This window comes from Nuphar pumila, chromosome 16 (assembly GCF_984573655.1).
Source record: "Nuphar pumila chromosome 16, dmNupPumi1.hap1.1, whole genome shotgun sequence".
NCBI lineage: Eukaryota > Viridiplantae > Streptophyta > Magnoliopsida > Nymphaeales > Nymphaeaceae > Nuphar > Nuphar pumila.
The window spans coordinates 65,235,419-65,255,604 of record NC_143264.1 but is presented as its reverse complement, the minus strand read 5'-3'; the positions used below and the strand labels follow the sequence as shown (position 1 = coordinate 65,255,604).

Here is a 20,186-nt window from a genome sequence, read left to right as displayed (position 1 = left end):
TTTCTTGCATTGAATTACACTTGTGGAGCATATAATTGCATAATTAAAGCTTGAGAGTCTCAAGCTCTCTTCTTTCTTCCAATATATTTTCGTTACATGCCTTTGTGCATGTTTGCATTATTTTACGCCTTTGTGCGTATTTGTTCAAGTGTAGTTTGAGTGCCTTCGTGCACATCTTTTGTGAAAGCATTAGTGCTTGTTTGAATACTCTTTAAAGAGGCTTTTATTTTTAGTGCCTTTCTCAAGGCTTGTGTATGTATTGTTCCATAGTGGACTTGACTATTGACTCTTTTATTTGTCCATTATAGGACATTGTAAGTGATTATAGCACTTTTTATGTTTCTGCATATCTCATTACAATCAAAGAATATTAAATGCTTGGAGCATTGTTCTCCAATTGTTCAATAAAATTCTTTATATTTTGGCATTTGTGTTCTTCATTTGTACCTTGGGTACATTTTGTTCTAAGTGTTTTTGTGCCTTTGTGCACATATTCCTTCGTGGAGGTGGTGCTTGTTTTACACATTATCTCTTCTGAGATATTAAAGCTTGGTTTTACTCTTGATTATCCCAAAAATGGTTCTTTCACATAAGCATTGCTCAAAAGAATGTTGTTTTTAAAAAAGAGTATTTTTTGCCTTTTATGACACTCTTATGTTGTCCATCACAAGTTGTTATAAGATGCATCAATCCTTTATGGCCTTGTTATTGTTATATCAGAGATGATTGTTGAGGTGAGTTATGTGCACCTCGTGTTATGTCATTTTTAGATTGTCAACTTGTAGTTTGACTCTAAATGGCTTGTTATGTGATCTTTGATTATGAGTGTGTCACTCGTTTATTTTTTGGCCGTTGATTTTATGGATGCTTTTAATTGTGTATACCTGTGATAGATGTCTAAGGTTTGAAACCATAATGTTTCGAGGTATATTGAAAAATTGATGTTCTTTAATTGTATTTCCATTACAAGCTTTTTTACCTCAAATGTTTTCTCCTCTTATGTCTCTTATCTAAGTGTCATCATATCTAGACAAGAAATATGTTGAATTTGTTCTCTTGATCTAGTAGTTGAACACACTTGTTTTGAGCATCATTATATGTAAACAAGGATTGTTGTTTCACACCATTGTGTGTGATGTTAGCCCATGGTTGGCTTTTGTGTCCTTGTTCTAGTCGTTGATACACTCATTTCAAGTGTCATTTTATGTAGACAAGAGATGTGTTATCACACCTTCGTGTGTGTTTTAGCCCATGGTTGACTTTGTACTCTTGTTCTAGTAGCTGAACATACTTGATTTAGAGTGTCATTATATGTAAACAAGAGTTGTTTATTCACATTTTTATGTGTGATTTTTAGTCCATGTTGGCATTTGTACTCTTATTCTAGTCACTGATACACTTATTTCAAGTATTATTATATGTAGACAAGAGATGTTTACATACTTTCGTGTGTATCTTTGGCCCTTTGGTGGCATTATATTTATGTTCTTGTTCTAGTCGCTTATACACTTGATTTGAGGGTTTTTGGAGGTCTAATAAGGTGATTGCTTGCAGTGGATAAACTTTTGTTGAGATTTACAAAATTCCATATTTATGGAAATTTGAAATTTGGCTTTGATATGAGATTTTCTAATTCATGTTCATTTTATAGCACAATTGCTATGTGCACATGTTTTTTTTAATCAAAGAATATATTTTGATTATTTTGTCTCATAAGTGAACGTAAAACTTTTGAACTCTTGTGCTTTATACTCTCTCTTTTATCATATGCTCTTGAGTATTTCCATTGTGAAATCTCCTTCAAGAGAACTGCTGAAATCAATAACTTGTTTTTCTCGTCTTGTAAGCTCAAGTAATATACTTGATTAAAATATGATTGAAGCATGTTCATTAAATGACCTTTTTAGTGTTGATTCATTTCATTACATGATATCGTATGCATATGCTCACAATGGCTTTTTAATCCCTCACTCAATGAAGATTCATATATTCTATTATGAGTTGCCTCTTTGAAGGCTCTTTATGTTGTCCCTTCGGGACTATGTCGATATTCTCCATGGGTTCTTGTTTGTCCATTATTGCTCCGTGTGAATGCATTAAGCATTCTTATTATACATTTTTGCATATATTTTAAAATTTTCTTACTTTTACTTATTTTCAAGTATGTTACTTTTGAAAGTTGGTCTTCTAAAAACATTTTGTATGCTTAAGTAATCATCTTGTCTTGATGGATCCTGTGCTTTAAATAAGGTAATTAAGTGCATATTGAAATGCATAGAATATCTTTTTGCATCATTGTGTTTTTGATGAATCATGTGATATGGTTTTGTTGATTCATCTTGATTGGAATATTTCACTTGATTAAAGTGCAAATATATTTTTTACTTGGATTTTTTTGGTTTTTTCCACAGGATCTTGAAGATGGGATGGAAAGAAGTACCTTAGATAGATCATGGAAGGTGCTCACCATTAAAGACAATTGGAGGAAAACATTTGCAAATTTCAATGACATCCTTACTGAAGAATCCTGAAGCCTTGAGATTCTTCTTCTTGTATTTCTTCAAACTTTTTGTTCCCCCACACAAAGTTTGAGGGGGGGGGGTGTTAAAATGTAACCATAATTTCTTTTGTATATATATATATATTCATATATATATACATATATTGTATACGTATCTATCTATCTATATATTCTTGTAATACCCATATTTTTCTTGTAATACCCTAAAAGGGTATTTTTGTCATTTCTATTTTATGCACATTCCATTAGGAATATGATTGTACTTTTTTTATTTTCTTTTTCTTTTATCTGTTTCCTGTTTTCTTATTTTCTTTTTTGATATTCGTACCACCTTGGGGGGGGGGCAATGTAGACGTTGGACCCCTCCAACGATCACATTTGTGACCGTTGGAGGGGCTCCAACGACTACATTGGAGCCCCCCAAGGCCCTCAATGTAACCCCTATAAAAAGGGGTCCTCTCCTTTGTATTTGTATTCTAGTGGGAGCTTTAGCTTCATTGTAAAAGGGTTTTTACCCTATTTGTCATAATAAAAAAATATTCTTTTAGCCTTTTGGCTTAACCCTTTTGTGGGTTTATGGGTTTAACACTTTATGTGCTTTTGGTTGCCCCTTAGTGAGTTTGTGTATTTGCACCTTAAGTGTACATTTATCGAACGCTTTGTTTTCTTACACCCTTGTGTATTTATCCAGGACACACTGTCTTTCTAAGTTTTCTCGTCTAGAGTATTGAATGCACTCTTGACTGCTATTAACTGGATCAGAATCGGTCATATCAATTTGATCATCCTGATTAATTTCTCTTTCACTCTCCCTTGGAACTAGGTCCAATAAGAAGGAATACTCATCTATTTCAGTAGAGTTTTTGTTTTAAAAAAACTGTCATTTTCTAGAAAGGATACATTTCTTGAAACATATAATTTGCTGTTTTAGGAGCGAAACACCTGTAACCTTTTTTATGACTTGCATATCCTAAAAAGGCACATAGAATATCACAGGAAGAGAATTTATCATTCTTATCTGTAAATACAAAGCATTTGCACCCAAATACCCTTAATCTAGAATAATCTGGAGTTTGTTTATAAAGCTTTTCAGTGGGAGAAATATTGTTTATCGAGGATGAGGGCATTCTATTAATAAGATAAACAAAAATTAAAATAGCTTCGGCCCAAAAAACTTTGAGAACTTGATGTGTGATGAGTAATGTTCTAGCTGTTTCTATAATGTGCCTGTGTTTTCTCTCAGCTAACCCGTTCTGTTGAGGGGTATAGGGGCAAATTTTTTGATGTAAAATCCCATATGATTTCAAATATTCTTTAAATTCAGTTGATAAGAATTCTTCCCCTGAATCAGTGCAAAATATTGAAATATCATTCTTAAATTGATTTTTGACCATACTGTGAAATATTTAAAAAAAGAAAACACTTCGGACTTATGTTTAAGAAAATAAATCCAAGTATGTCGTGTAAAGTCATCTAAAAAAATTATATAATACAGAAAACCACATTTTGACATAACCGGTGCAGGACCCCAAACATCATAATGTATCAACTCAAGTGGTCGTGTAGAAACAAAGGTTCTTTCTTGAAAAGGTAGTCTTTTTGTTTTTCCAAGAATACATTTTTCACATGTAAAAGTTTCAACATTACAAAAATTTTTCATGTTTGGAAAAAACTGAAGCTTGAACATACAAGGATGATCAAATCTTTGGTGCAAAAGATCCAAGCCTAATTTTTGAACATTGCAGCATAATGTATTCTTGGGTATTTCCAAAAATCCATATAGTACAAGCCTCCTTCTCTATGGCCTTCCCCAATCAGCTTCCTTGACAGGTGATCCTGTACTCGACAATCATGAGAAGAGAAGGAAACATTATACCCATGGTCAATTAATTGAGAAACATATAGGAGATTTAAATTAAGTTTAGGAATATATCTAATCTTTAGAACACAAAATCCTTTTGAGAACTATTTTCAAAATTCTCTATTCCTTTTATCTCAAGAGACATTTCATCTGCGGTTAAAACATTAGATCTACTTGAGTTATAACATTGTGATAGTAATTTTATGTTTGGTGTCATATGAAAGGAAGCACCAGAGTCAAGAAGCCATAGAGATTTACTGGGATCAGAAATGCCCATGGAAGAAACAACGACTCCGGCAGAAGAAGTTCCTTTGAGGAGTGGCTGCAGTGCCTCCACCAACTGAGTTAGAGACATGTTTTCAATAGATGTCTCATTCGACTCCCTTGAAGATTCGACAGAAGCTACCTTCTTTTCATAAGGCCTTTTTAGCTTTGGACAGTAAGTCTTGACATGTCTCGGTTCGCGACAATAATAGCAAATAACTTTTCTTTTTTCAAAGTCGCTTCCTTGCCTTTCATCATTTGTCTTCCCAACATGTGGGGGTTTTTATGTGTGAACATGATTACCCGGTCTAGATACGGCTAAAACTGTATCATCATCACTTTTGGCGACTCTTTTCTTGAGTCTATTTTCTTCCATACTTAGTTCTTCAATTGTGTCTTCAATGGAGGGGACCTTTCTCCGGTGTAGAAGAGCGGATTTGGTTGATTCAAATTCTGACCTCAACCCATTAATAAATTGAAAAAAATGCTCCGCATTTACTTGATTTGTGCGAAGCTTAATGTCTTGTGGACAATGCCACTTTGGTTCAAGGAGAGCTAGTTCTTACCATAGCTCGGACAAGCTATTGTAGTATTCTCTAATACTTTTATCCCCTTGAACCATATTGCGGACTTTTTCTTGAAGATTACATATGTGGGCAATATCTTTAAGAGAGTACATTCTCTTAAGATAATCCCACACATCATTGGCATGTTCAAATTTTGCAAGACTTAAACACTTCTTTATATTAACACTAGATATAAGCCAAGACATGATCTTGGCGTGACCCATTCTCCATTCTTTTCACTTTTTCTCATATGTGGAGATGACTTTGGCTTTTTCTACTTTCGAAAGAGGTACTTCTCTTCCTCCTTTGGTGAGAATTAGTTTAGGTTCCTCATCGGTTCCATCCACTAATCTCCATAGACTTTTTCCCCAAATAAGGTGCTTCATGATAGAAGCCCATGTTACATAATTTGAATCGTTGAGTTTTATGGGCTTAATGGTGACATTTTCATTGTCATCCATTTTACACACTTGGGAAGGAGAAGAGAGAAATAAACGAGTAAAAGAGGAGAATACTCTACCACAAAGAGCAAGAATAAGTAGCCCTCTAAGCTTTCAAGGCTACACACGACCACTCCTTCAAAGAGGCTTTACTCTCTTGAAAAAACTTGAACGACACGTTTCCCAATGCACACAAAAAAGTTTGTATCGATTGCCTCTACCAACCTTGCTTTGATACCATGAAAGAAAATGAAACTCACAACCAAACTATCTCTTCACCACACACTCACGAAGAGGTTACAAGAACCACAAGGGTTCATACAAGCATAAGAACACACACTATCCGAAAAGGGTATTCAAAAAGAAAAAGAATTTTATTAACTTGGGATACAATCCCACAAAAACCATAAAATACAAGGGAAAATAGTCCCTATATTTATAGAGGAGAATGAGAAACCTTCAAGGGAGCCGTTGGACTCCTAACGCTGTTGGGAGTCTAACGGCTCCCTTGAAAGATGCTTTTTGACTTTATTCAAAAAGCACCTTTTTGACTAGTCAAAAAGGTGAAGGCTTAAAAAGGTCCAAAAACAAAAAACTAGCCTAATTCTAGTTATGTTCTAACTAAGATTAACTAAACTAAAAACTAATTAGGAAAAAGAGAAAGGTACTACAAGCCTATGAGATTACATATGAGATATTATATGAGATTACAAATTTTAACAGAACTCGCCCCTCAATATCCCTTTTACAGCCGAAATGAAAAAATACAACTTTCGACATTTTTTAAGTGCATTGATACTATATCGTACGAAACAACACAATACATAGGTGTATCGTATATGATACGTATAATACGATACATACAACCATGAGCATAACCACCTTTTGAAACAATGGAGCACGACCCGCACACATCTGAGTGTACTAATTCAAAATATTTAGGTAAACAAAAGGTCTTTTTTAGAAAAGGAAGAGCTTTCTTTTTGCGAAGAATGCAATCGGTGCAATGAAATTCTTCGTTACAAAAGTTTTACAAATGTGGTGCATAAGAGAAATTAGAAATGCTAGGATGTCCTAGCCTTTGATGCCACAAAATAACGTCCATATGTTACACATTGCAACAAGTGTATTTTAAAAGAATTAGTTGATCCATGTAGTTTAAAATGTGATGACACAAAACAACGTCCCTTCTCTATGGCCTTCTCCAATCCGCTTCCCTTAATGGAGATCTTGCACCCAACATTGGTTTCATGAGGCACTACGCCCATGGTCGATGATTTGATATACGAAAAGTAGGTTCAAGTTAAGTTTTAGAACAAATCTAATTTGAGAATTAAAAAGTTTGATTTTTTTTTTAAGTTCCCAATGCCCTTTATGCCAAGAGAGAACTCATCGACGATAAAAACATGTATTTTGGGGTCATATCGAAGGATGCTCTGGAATCTAAAAGCCAAGAAACCTTTTCCGGGAGATGATGATGTAGAGACTGCGACTTCCGAAATGGAGTAAGAGGAGTTTTTGACGAGTGGTTGTAGAGTCTGTACTAGTTGAGTCAAGGTTATGGTTTTAATGGGTTTTGAATCTCCATCTGTTCCACTCATGTCATCTTGAGAAGATCCCAAAGGTACAACCTTTTCTTTTCTTCATTTGAATTTTGGGCAATAGAGCTTAATGTGCCCCGGTTCTCCACAATTGTGACATATGATCTTGTTCCTCCCATCATCATTGCGAGACTTTAAAAAATATGGCTTGGAAAAGTGAGGTGGTTTGTAAGTATTGGTGTTGGCTCTAGATTTAGATACGGCCAACACATTATCTTTTGTTTCCTTGGATTCATATATAGATTTTAATCGTCTCCTCTATACAAACTTTGGCCAAAACCTCATGTAAAGGAAGAGATTTTTCCCTATGAATGATATTCACCTAAGCTTGTTCAAATTCGGGTGTAAGTCCTCTTATAAATTGAAAGATCATTTGGAGTTTCCCAAATAGGCTCCAATTTGACCATTTGGTCCCAGAGCCTTTTGAGACTTCTATAGTACTTTCTAATGGACTTGTCACCTTGCTTACAATTATGAATCCGATCTCTCAATTCCCATTTGTGAGCGACATCTTTTTAGGTACAAGTTTGACAAACAGCCATGCTTCATCCACCCATTTGTGAGCGGCTTCAAATTCAAGCATGAATCCGTTCTCTCAAGTCCAATTTGTGAGCGGCATCGAATTCAAGTATGTTAGAGCATGACTCTTCGTGCATGCTACCCATAAAAGGTGAGAACTTTGGCATGGCCAACCTCCCATTCTTTATAGGCTTTTTTTTATCCAACAAAGCCTTTTCTCTCTTTTATTTTCTTTGAGTGTCTCTTTAGGTTCTCCATCTTCTCTTATTATGGTTTTTGTGATAATAAGTTGAGGTTCTTGAGCGAAAACCATCAACGTATTGCCACAAATCCTTACCCATTAGGATCTTTTTCACATGTTGCAGTTTCTCCCATTGAACTTGATGGGAACAACAATGACTACTGCTAAATCCCCCATTAGAGAGAAGAGAAAGAAAGAAAGATGAAAGATTGGAGTGGTTGATGAAGATTCCACCAAGGGGCTTTCACACGAGCACTCAAACCTTCAACATGAGCACAATCTTGAGTCCATGCGCTTCAAGAGCCCAATGCTATGGTACAATGTAATAAAACAAGGAAAAGTGTACAAAAGAATGCTACAAGAACACACACGAGTGTACAAATACAAAGAGCCACTTATGGGCAAGATACTCAAAGAGTTACACAAACACATGCCACTAAAGGGTTACACAAGTAAAAATAAATAAAATATTTTATATTGAAGTGCTTGAGACAAAGGAACCTCAAGGCTGGACCAACTAGCTGTTGGGATAGTCCCAACAGCTAGAAAACATAAAAAACAAAAAGTAAAAAGACAGAAAAAGTTTTAACAAAACTGCGTCTATGAAATGACAAAAATGCCCCTAATGGCATTATCGGTTGTATATTATATAAAATACATATCAATACATACAATGAACATGTAGTTAAATGCATGTACATTAACAGAAGGAACCATTATAGGTGCCACCATATGCGTTTTATTTTCTTTTATCGTATCTGAAAAGATGGATGTGTACTGCTGGCGTGTAGAATGTAGGCCATGGATTTAGCCCTATGGACTTTGCTCTATCACACATGCATATATGCACTCATGTTAGTAGTGTATGTCATTCCATTTCTTTATTTGACTTTTTTTTTCTCATCAATTTCATTCTCGTGATGTGCAGCCTTTCTTGGGATCCAAAGCATGATATTGAGATTTCAAGAAGATGCTTTTGCGCATCAAATGGACTCCAGTTTATTTGGCGTTCTTTCATTTCGTCTAATTGACAAGACATTCAATTTCTTTGGGAGCAAGTGTAAAAGCCTTTTGTTTTGTTATGAAATACTCACAAGATATTACGGTGGAATGTTGGGACTTGGACTGCATATGGGAGCGCTCCGATTTCCATGTATATTAGTTGTGGCAGATTTCTACTTGCTTTACAGATGTGATTTTCATTTATTGGTGTTATAAGCAGTGGCCTTACATTTTTTCTTTTTCTGGATTGTATTTTCTTAAATCTGCATTGTGTTCCCCACATGCACCCCAGCTCAGCCTCCAGTGTGTTCTGTGCAACATCTATTTAGGAAGATCAAGGGCCAGAAATGATACTTTGAATGCATGGTCTTGTTAAGTTTCTAACATGGGTTCCATAAAAAAGAAACCACTTTTAACCGGACAACTCTCTGGTGTAGATGTGCATACGTTATCAATGAGTTGTGGGTTTTTAAGTGAGTCTCACCTTATGGATACAATCTACTTGGTCTGTTTGGTGGGGATAAACTTTTGAATCGCTATAATCTGGTGTCCTTACAGTTTTTTTTTGTGATTAAAAAATTAAGTCATAAATGCACTAAATTCTTATGACATAGAAAAGGTTTTTTTTTTGTTGAAAAAACACGATCGAAGGGTCAATGTCTAACAAATTGACCATGACGATGACGAACACATCTGTAGGGTCAGATTGAGTCTAAACAACTTGCTGCTATGAGTTTCAACTCATTGACACCACATGCACATCCACCCTATATACTTATCCCTTTTTACCGATTGTTGATTCTCATTGTAGAACTGAGCATTTCCGTGTTAGGTGAAGCATCTAGTTTGTTGAGTAGGGCTGAACATGGCAGTGGTGCCTTCGTTTGAGTCTCTCTATTTTCTTAATCTTAGTTTTCCACATAAAGGAAAGAATTGCTGCTTAGTAAGGCATCTGGTTCTACAAGGTTATCTTGACATGATAAGCAAGAATATTAAAAAGTATATTTAGCTTCTGGCTTTTGTTGTGCTAACCTTTTCTGGTTTTATGTGCTTGATGGTCTTACTTTTTGATCTCACATCCTTCTTGGAGGTGGTTGAGAAAGAAATTTTTTTTTGAAAGGCAAGTTGGGGTTAGGCACTCTTATCGGATATCTTTTTATTTTAAATTGGGTTTTAATTTTTAATCAGATTTAATTTAGATTTAAGTTTTACTTAATGGGAATTTAATTTGAGTTTTCATTTAGTCAAAATTTGAATTGAGTGTGCAGTTAAATTTGAAATTTGAAATTGAATTTGGATATAATATGTTGATTTTTTAGAGTATTTTTAACATACAAAATAATATTAATAAGGATTTTTATGTGAAAGAAATGTAAAAATGTAAATTAGTATAAGTTAAAGTTTAAAAGATATTTTATGAAGAATTAAAGTTGATCTTAGTGAAATTTGCATTCAAAATAAAATTTATGAAAAATTAGAATTTTAATAAAATAATTAGTGAATTTTGTTGAAATAAAGTCATGATTTCAGATGAATTTAGATTTAATTTGATGTGTATGTAGTATAATTGTATTAAATTAAAATTGAGTTTATATGAATTTAAAATCCATATTCTAAAATGATATAAATATCAAATAGGGATCTTATGAAACAAAAAACTTGAATTAATTATATTTTATAAACTTATAGATGTCCATAGGGTGGGGTGTCCCCCTATGTGGGCCCATCTTATGTGGCACCTCATGCTAAAATTAAATTTAAAAGTTATAAGTTAAAATTCTTAGACATTGATATTTCAAAAGTTTTCTAAAAACAAAAACAAGCAAATAGAGAAAAAAATGTAGAAGTCAAAACTTACCAATTAAGTGGTGTGGTAGTGTTAGGCTAAGTAGTTTTAGAATTTAGAAAGTTTGGGCTGAAAATTTAAGAATTAGGAAATGTTTGAAAGAAAGGAGAACAATTATAAAAATGGGTCAAAAGGGGCTTAGAAATTGAGATTTTCTAGAGTTTTGCTTATTTTATTTCTTCTCTTCTCTCTTTTTGCACTTTTTCTTCTTGTTTCTCTCTTTCCTCCATTGAGCGTAGGAGGTTTGAATCTCCATTGAAGGTGGACTGATCAAGGAATTTCAGCTACACATCGAAGGAGTAGTGCTGATCGAGTCATTGAATCGATCATTTTGATATTCAAACCTATCAATTTTGACAAAACATGGTAGGGGGTTCTATTCGATGCTCGTAGATCGGAGCACGTATGCATAAGCATATTACAAGGTTGTATAGGCTTGAAATCATATATAAAGTGTCACACATGAGGCACCAATGTTGATTTCAACCTATTAGGCATTGGATCTATCTTCAAAACTGATGACCAGATTCATGTACTGATTTAAGTAAGAATCGATCATGAATATAGTTCGATAAGGCATTTCATATATATATATATATATATATATATATATATAAAGCTGACTTGTTCGTCTAAGTGGTTGTGTGCGGCTGTTATAGTTATGTTCGCATATTGATAATGTGTAAATTCAATATGAGTATGGTTATGTACAGTCTACCATGAAATCAAACCATGATGATTATGCAAAGTTAGAAAAGTATTTCAAAAATGATTTCTTCGAAAAATATTTTTGAAATCATGTATGTGTTTTGCAAATTATTCATCCTTGTTGTATATGTTGACATTGTGGAACTGATATGCTTATGAGTACGCATGCATCCAGTTTGTCATGACTGATAAAAAAAATATATAAGAAAAATCACTTCATGATGTTAGTTTCTTAAAACCAAACCGATTTTTGAAGGAATATATATAAAATTTTTGCTTCAAAATGATTGGTAACCTTGAATAAATCAAATTTGAGGTTTTGGTTAAACCCAGCCCATAACAAGAATAGAAAAGTCAGTAATTTATAAATTTTTATTTTGATGAAATAGTGAAAAGAAAATATGCGACATGTTTTAGTCGTTTCACTCGAATGTGTATTCCCGACTATATATGAAAAAATTTGACATACGTCTAGTAAATTATTCATATCTCCCTCGTTCGAAGGAGTTTTATGAATGGCTTGCGGTGTTGGAAAGTTAACGAAATTTTGCATATTATGTGAAAACTTGAGAGCGATTCTCAAATTGCACACAGAACAATGATAGTCGAAATAACAAAACATATATGAGCCTAAATTGATCGTATCTCTTTCATCTGAAAGAGTTTTTATGAACGGTTTATGGCATTGAAAAACTGACAAAATGTTACACATTATACGAAAATTTAAGCTTTATTCTCATAATGTGCACAAAGTTGTTACAATTGGAATAACAGAGTAGATATAGGCCTAAGCGGGTCCTGAACCGGTTATAAATCGGTTAAGCAACACATGAAATGAATGTATGATATGAGCCTATGTTTCTAAATGTTAAATGAACATGTAGATGCAACCTATAATGATGTATTTATACATGTGCTAAGTGCCTAAAGGGGCATGCCATGAAAAGTCTTATTTTGCATATACGTGTTTGAATACACACTGTTATTGAAGTGCATGTGTTATACATTATGTGTTTATGTGATTGTGAATAAATGCATATAGTAAATCATGATCAATTCCTATGAGTGAATGCATGAATGAGTTTGTTATGCTACAAATTTTGGTGGCCTAAATCATAGATTAGATTCATTTTGTATGTGCATGAATAAATGATAGAATTAATAGATAAAAAGAATAATAATATAAACATTAATTATATTGGGCTTATAATGAGTGGGTAAGATGTATTTTCAACTTCGTAAAATATTTTTGAGCACAGAAGGTCACTCCTCCTTTGCCATGAAGATAGGGAAAGACCTCTACATTAGTCGTGGGGTGGTTGCTCACAAAACTCATGGGTAAAAGTTTGATACATTAGGATAAAGATGTTGGGAGCTCTCTCTCGATTAGGTTGTCCCTCACTTAGGTGCCTGGCCAGGGCAAAACCATAAATTATTTTAATATACCTTCTTAAGCCATGGTCGTGATCAAAGTATCGCTTGTGTAGTATCCATAGGGTTAAGAAGTAGAAACCCTAATTGTTTGTGGATTTAGTTAAGCACGACATACATCATATAAAAAAAAACTTAAATAAAGATAATTAAAGTCATTCATGCATAAATAATCTCTTGTCCTGCAATGGTAAGTGCATGCATGCTTATCTGCTCATGTATAAAACTATAACAATTTATAAATGATATTCTTGTGATGCACTGTGATAATATGCATACTTGAATGAATAATTGTCTGCATAATTGTGTGAATTTATTGAAATATGATCATGTATATTAGTTTTGGTTTACCTGTGTCGGTATTCTCTCCTAGGCTTTTACGACTTTGACCCATTTTATGGAGTTTCAGGTGAAATATGATATATAGTTGCATAGTAGATGCGAAATGCTTGAACGGCATTAAGAGCAAGTTAATTTTTTTTCAAGGATAGTTTTGGAAAAATATTTATTGTTATTTTGGATTAAAAATACTCAGATATAAATTTTAAATTATTATAACTGAATTAAATCTTAATAATAAATGTTATTAAAATTTTAATTTAGTGATGATGATCAGAATGTTTAACCCCAAAAAAAGTTTGTTTTCGTTGTTTAAAAAAAAATCTCAAAAATTTTTAAGTTAAAATTTTAGATAAAGATTCTTGAAAACACTATAACTACATCAATACAACCTAAAAATAAGAGGAAAAAAGGAAAGATAAAGAGTGAAGAAAGAACTCACGGTAAATCCGTTCTCCTGCAATGACAGAAACGATAGATATCACTCCCCTTTGATAAGATTATGCCAAGAAAGAAGAGGAAAGAGGGTGAGAGGACGAGGCCACCTGTCCACCCTACCTTTTATAGATTTCTGTACAGTTTTAGGAGAAATAATGACCGGTTCTTTCTTCTGCCTTTTATAGACATTTCATTTTGCTTTTTTTGGGGGGGTGGGGGGGGGGGGAGAGGAGAGAAAATTTATTACTATGTTGGGAGCAACCAAGGGCTCCCAAAGAGAATTTTAACCTAATGTAGGTCCCTCTCTAGATGGATGTTGGAATTGACTGCTAACAAGGGGTTAATGAAGGAGAGAAACAAAGTAGAAGGGTGTCTTGTTTTGAGTTTTGTTGCTCATTTCCATGTTAGAAAATGAGAGGTCTCTTGTCTCTTGGCTTACCTCAAATACAAGTCGATCCTTTTAGTTTGGAATTGTGGTTCAAGGTGAATGAAATCGTGTCTTTTCGGTTTCGCTTTTACCCCCTCAAAAAATTCGAACAACCCCATAAAATAGACTAAATAGCCTTGCAAAAATTCAAATTTGTAGAAAATGGAAGGAAAAAACCATCATGTTGCTTCTTTTTTATTATTTTTTTCACAATAGTTATTCTTTATAAACTGGTTTTTCCAAGAGGGCAGAATAGTTATTTCACTCACTTTTTGAAAATCAGTCCCCACCTTATTTGTTTTTGCAAAATGGTCCTGAATAAGGGCAGAGTGATCATTTCATTCGTTTCTACTCACATTTTGCAAATCAGTCCCTTATTTGTTTTTTGTAAAATGGTCCTGAATAAGGGCAGAGTGATCATTTCATTAGTTTTTACTCACTTTTAAAAAATTAGTCCCTTCCTTATTTGTATGAGGGTATAAGAGTCATTTTCTCACATTTTGCAAATTAATCCATTCCTTATTCACATTTTACAAAATAATGTGAATAAACGAACTGAGCTTGATTAATCTCGATTAGCCCGATTAGGCTCGATTAATAGTGTCATATGGGGATCACTTTTAGGATATGTATACTTTTTGTTAGCTAATAAACATAGGATTTTCCTTTTAGCCAAGTCGTTAACGTCTTTGCGTGCATTGTGAGGTCCTGGATTCAAATTCTGCCCTCTAAGCAACTTTATTCCTTTTTTTATGTAATTTAATGCCAGCTCCAGCAGAGCCGATCCAGGCTCGAGCTTTCAGCTTGAGTCGAGCCAAGTTTTCGGATCCTTGTTCTAAACCACTATATATATATATATATATATATATATATATGGGGTGCATCTACTTTTGTACTAAACCACTATATCTGATTGTTGAACAATCTTTATTTCCATAAATTTAACCTCTAACAGCAAAAAAATAAACTCTTGCATTAAATGTTAAATTTACTACTTTTCATGTGTGACTCCGACATGAGGTTTTGGGCCATTTTTACACCATCCTCATTTTCATGAATTGAGAGCCATCGATTTTCCGCTGCTTTAGAAATCAAATAATGTGGTGTGCTAAATTTGACTAAACCTACCAACATAATAAACAAACCATACTGAACAGACTTATACGGTTAGATTCAACATTTGGTGGTGAAATTCATACAAACAACGAGCATATTAAGTGACCATGTTCTCGGTGAGGGTTCCTTCGTCATAAAAAAAAAAAAGAGTATGCACCTAAGAGATATGACTCTTAACAAGGTCCCCACAAATTTTCTAAGCAGATGCAAGAACAACATTTCTTTTCAGAGAAGCAGAGTACAGCCTCAACATTACATAGGACACTGGCCATGCACACATTAAGGGTTTATTGCATATATCACTATTACTTTTTTATTCGTCATGCAGTAGTATGATTGGATACAAGGGCTTAAGACCAGTCCTCCTAGTTGTGCTTCTCTTCAAAATTAGGTTTATTCACTGGCGCAGCTTGGTTTTGGACGTACTGTTGCTCATCTGCAGGTGGGTAGCGAGGGTAACGAGGGCGGGGGTAGAAGGGAGGAGGGCGATAGAAGGGAGGAGGGCTATAGAAGGGAGGAGGGCTCTAGTAGGGAGGGGGCCTGCCGTAATACTGCTCGACCTCATCAACCGACTCATCCTGCTCTAGCTCCTCCGGGTTGGCCGTGGTAGGAGGGTAGCGTGGGTGCCCTGGTGGGTGGTAAGGGTGATATGGCTTTGGTGGGAAGTGAGGGAATGGGTGGGGCCGAGGATGGAAAAAGAGGCCAGCCTCATTCTCATCCTCTGAATGAGTCAGGGTGGCAAGAGCCAAAAAAGCAGCAAGCAGGAAGAGGGAGCGACTGAGGAAAGCCATTGCTGTGCTTAGGATTAAGATGGTGGTGTACATCACACAGAAGCACCTATTTATAGCATTGCTTCAGGGGTGTTTTAGACATAAAATCACAGCAGGGATGTAAATCCAGTAAAGCAAGTACGTGGCATCAATAAATGAAGGGCCAGTGCCGGATTCAATAGGATTGAATGTATGATGGAATACATCATATTTCGAATGATGGGTTCAGTGCATAGTGACAGACGTTTTTATCGGCAATTTCTCGTTTTTCAAGAACTCACGAGAAATTGAAAAAAATCCATAAATCTCGCATTTTTGGCAAAATCTCAGCAATAATTTTTTTTTTAAAATATAAAAATATTTTTTATAAGGAAATATTAATAAAAATTATTTAACAATAAAAGTACATGATTTTTTTGCGATAAATAGCCGTTTAAAACATAAATATTGTGTTTAAATCGTGGTATTTAGGTTTTTTTCATAAATCTCACAATATTTTGAAAATCTCCTGAGAAATTGCTGTTTTAAACTTTCAGACAATTTCTCGCGATATTACCGTGAGATTTTCGTAAATCTCGAGATATTTGTCACACTGGTTTAGTGTTCGTGTGGTGCTCTTTTTTTGAAAAAAGCTCACCTCTCACTAAAAATAATTAAAAAACAAGCCAAGTGGCTAAGCTAGGCTGATAACGAGCCCAAGTGTACCTTTAGGTCTTGTTTGGTAGCGCATTGCGCAGGATGCCACAACTCTCAAGAACACTGTTGCTAACAATAGTTGATGTGGTGGACGCGCAAAACATCATCCTTTATGTTTTTATTTAGGACTCAACACCGTTCCACCTCCTATTACACTGAGAACATGGACGAGGAGAACAATGTTGAGTAAAAAAAATCAGGTGGAGGTGGGGGTGTCTAACCCCAACCCTCTCATTCTCCCCGTTTTCTATCCTTCTCTCTTGTGGAGTGGCTGACAAAGAAGCCAACAGTGAGGCCGATGGTGAGGGCTATCGAAGAGGCTAGCAAGGAGCTCTCTCTCTCTCTCTTTTTTCTTTCATTTCTTCTTCATTTCTCTTTCTCACATACTCTTCTTTCTTCTTCTTCTTAGTTTTTTTTTTCTTTCATTAGTTTTTTTATTAAGTAGGATTTTTCTTCGATTTTCATTGATTATGTTTTTTTTCATTGATTAGGATTTTTTCTTTGATTAGAAATTTTTTCTTTTAATTTTTATTGATTAAGGTTTTTCTTTGATTTTCATTGATTATGGTATTTTTTTATTTTTATTTATTAAGTTTTTTTTTTCATTGATTAGAGTTTTTATTTTTATTTTTATTGATTTGGTTTTTTTCTTTGACTTTTATTAATTAAGGGTTTTTGCTTTGATGTTCATTGATTAGAGCTTTGAATCAAATATCTTTAATTATGATTTTAGATATTTAATTTTAAGACTTTTTTTTATTTGATTAGGGGTTTGAATCAAATTTTTATATTTAATTTTATTAAGGTTTTATATATATAATTTTACAGTTTATATATGGTTTATTTTCTTGTAGTTTAGGATTTTTTGGTTTATTTATGATTTATTTTCTTGCATTTTAGGGTTTAATGATTTATTTATAGTTTTTGCATTTGTATATAAAAAATATGAATTCTTATTTTTTCTCAAATTACTCAAAATTTATATATTTTTATCATACTTGGATCCTGTTTGAGATCCATATTTGGGTCTAAAATCCATCATTTTTTGATAAACTTTCATAATTAGATCCAATGTGAGACTCACTAAAACATCTATATATCAAAAAATATGATTACTTATTTTTATCAAATTATTCAAATTTTAAACATTTTTTAGATTTTAGATCTAATCTGAGATTTATATCCGAAGTTAAAATCCATAATAAACATGTTAAAACACTCGTATGGTTGGGCAGATCAAATGGTATGATTCAAAATGAAGTTATCCGACCTATTATCTATATGTATTCATGTTGTTCGCATATCATAAAACAAACATTGGACATAAAGAATACAACTTTTGTGGATGGTCGAAACAAGCATTGGATGAATTACCGTTATTACAAAACAAACACAACCTATGTTCTATGATTCTATCTATTTTGTTTGTTCATTTTGTCGAATCTTAGACAAGTTACCAAATATACCCTTAATACCCTTAATGAGCCTAGTTCGTACAGCCTAAGCTTGACTTGTTTACCAAACCAATGTTAGAGAGAGAGAGAGAGAGAGAGAGAGAGAGAGAGAGAGAGAGAGTAGTAGTAGTAGTAGTAGTTACTACAATTAAATGTTTTTTGGTCCTTTGGTATTTCCTCCAAGGGGCAGGGCAACTTGTCTGGTAGCAGCAGACAGGGCACGTCACCTTGTATTGGGGCGTTTTCAAATCTCAATGATATCTTGTATAACTAGTATGAGTCTGCCTAACCCCATCTTGCCTTTCAAATCCTTAGAGGCCCCAATACCAAATGATGACACGTGGTGGCCACCCAAATTGGGGTAGCGGTAGCATTTCAACCCACTTGTCCTTATTTATTGCAGTTGATTTGCCCTCTGGCGATGAGCCACTTTCTCTCGAGTTGGGTTTCATTCATCCCTCGTGTCATCCCTATCTTCATACCCCTCAATTGAATTTCATTGAAGCAATGATGTGCATCATTCATTTAGTGAAGATCGTCGCTTAAGTCAACCAAATCCGACTTATATACATGATTTTTTTGCAATTCGAAAATCAACGGTTGATAAAACATGAAATTTTGTAATTTAAAAAATCAAAATTTTTCATTGAACTAATACGATCCAATGGTCGATTCTTATTAAACCAACCATGCTGAATCCATTTATAAGGTCAGATTTGATCACAACAACTTGCATAATAACATTTAAGAGGGGTATGAACATGGGGGATGACATAGGGAATGAGTGGAACCTAACTCCTTTCTCTCTTATTAGCCATCTTAATTGCAGCGTACGAAATGCATGGCAATGGTGAGCAGATCCGGCACATGCATGCAGTGTTACGAATATTGGAAGAACATAATATGTTTTTAAAGGCAGTAATAAAAGTGACATTTTAGTACCCATTTTATATAGCCAAACATTTTCAAAATGTTCTGATGTTATCATTTGGAAGAGTATCATAGTTTTTGTATGATATTTACGTTTAATTTGGCTACATCTTGACAAACATTGTCTATTTGTTTTGTTTTTTAAATAATTTTCCTAATTTTCTGATAGCTTCCTGATAAATTTGTGAGAGTAGAAGATTTCAGTTCTTCACGAGAAGTTGGCTGACGTTATTTTGATGTTTCAAATTTTTGTCACGATCCGTCCATACATGTTAGTTGGAGCTCTTCATCGCCAACAATGATGTTTATACAAAAAACAAAAATCCATATATTTACATGTAGTAATAGAAATAATGTCATATGCCTTTAAAGAAAAAGACAGCCATAGTAGTGGACCCTAGAAAGAAAAAGACAAAGCCATAGTAGTGGACCCTAGATGTTGAAGGCCACTTATCAAGTTAGTTTTTGTATATTTATGGCAGAAGGGATACAAGGGACCCTAGATGTTGAAATTTACTGATTCTCACTATTTCCTTTTTGAAACTTTACTCCATTTTCTTGTGAAAGGGTTCTGGTACGAGGGTTCAAATGAGTTGCGCAGTTGGAACTGGAAAAAAAAGTGTGGCTCCAAGGAAAACCAAAAACATTCACAAGTTGTCTTTTGTTGAGTCGAACTAGGGATACCAATGGACCGGGGGGACAACGGGGCTCCGCCCCGTTTGGACTCGAGATGAAGGGCATGAAACTGGGATGGAGGCGGGGATAAAGGTTAAAATCTATCCCTGTGCGGGGAGGAAGGCGGGGATGGACTTAAGCTTTTCCCCACCCTGCCCCGCCCCATCCCCAATCCTTTAAGGGATGACTATAGACTAAGGAGAAACAGGGGCCCGCCCCGCCTCACCCTCGTTTGGACGAGGGATGGAGGACATGAAACGAGGATGGAGGCGGGGGTGGAGGTTGAACTCTATCCCCGTGCGGGGATGGATGCGGGGATGAAGGTTCAGATTTTGAAACGG

At 34.6% G+C, this 20,186-nt stretch overlaps 1 protein-coding gene across 1 annotated transcript in view; it reads left to right on the top strand.

Moving 5' to 3' along the window:
* The window catches only part of LOC149813385 (serine/threonine-protein phosphatase PP1-like), a 61,285-nt gene extending 52,029 nt beyond the window's left edge, over positions 1-9,256 (top strand). The window contains exon 4 of the mRNA XM_089990783.1: positions 8,942-9,256. The gene's annotated coding sequence lies outside the window, so the exon portion shown is untranslated. The remainder of the gene's footprint in view (positions 1-8,941) is intronic.
* Positions 9,257-20,186: the final 10,930 nt, after the last annotated feature.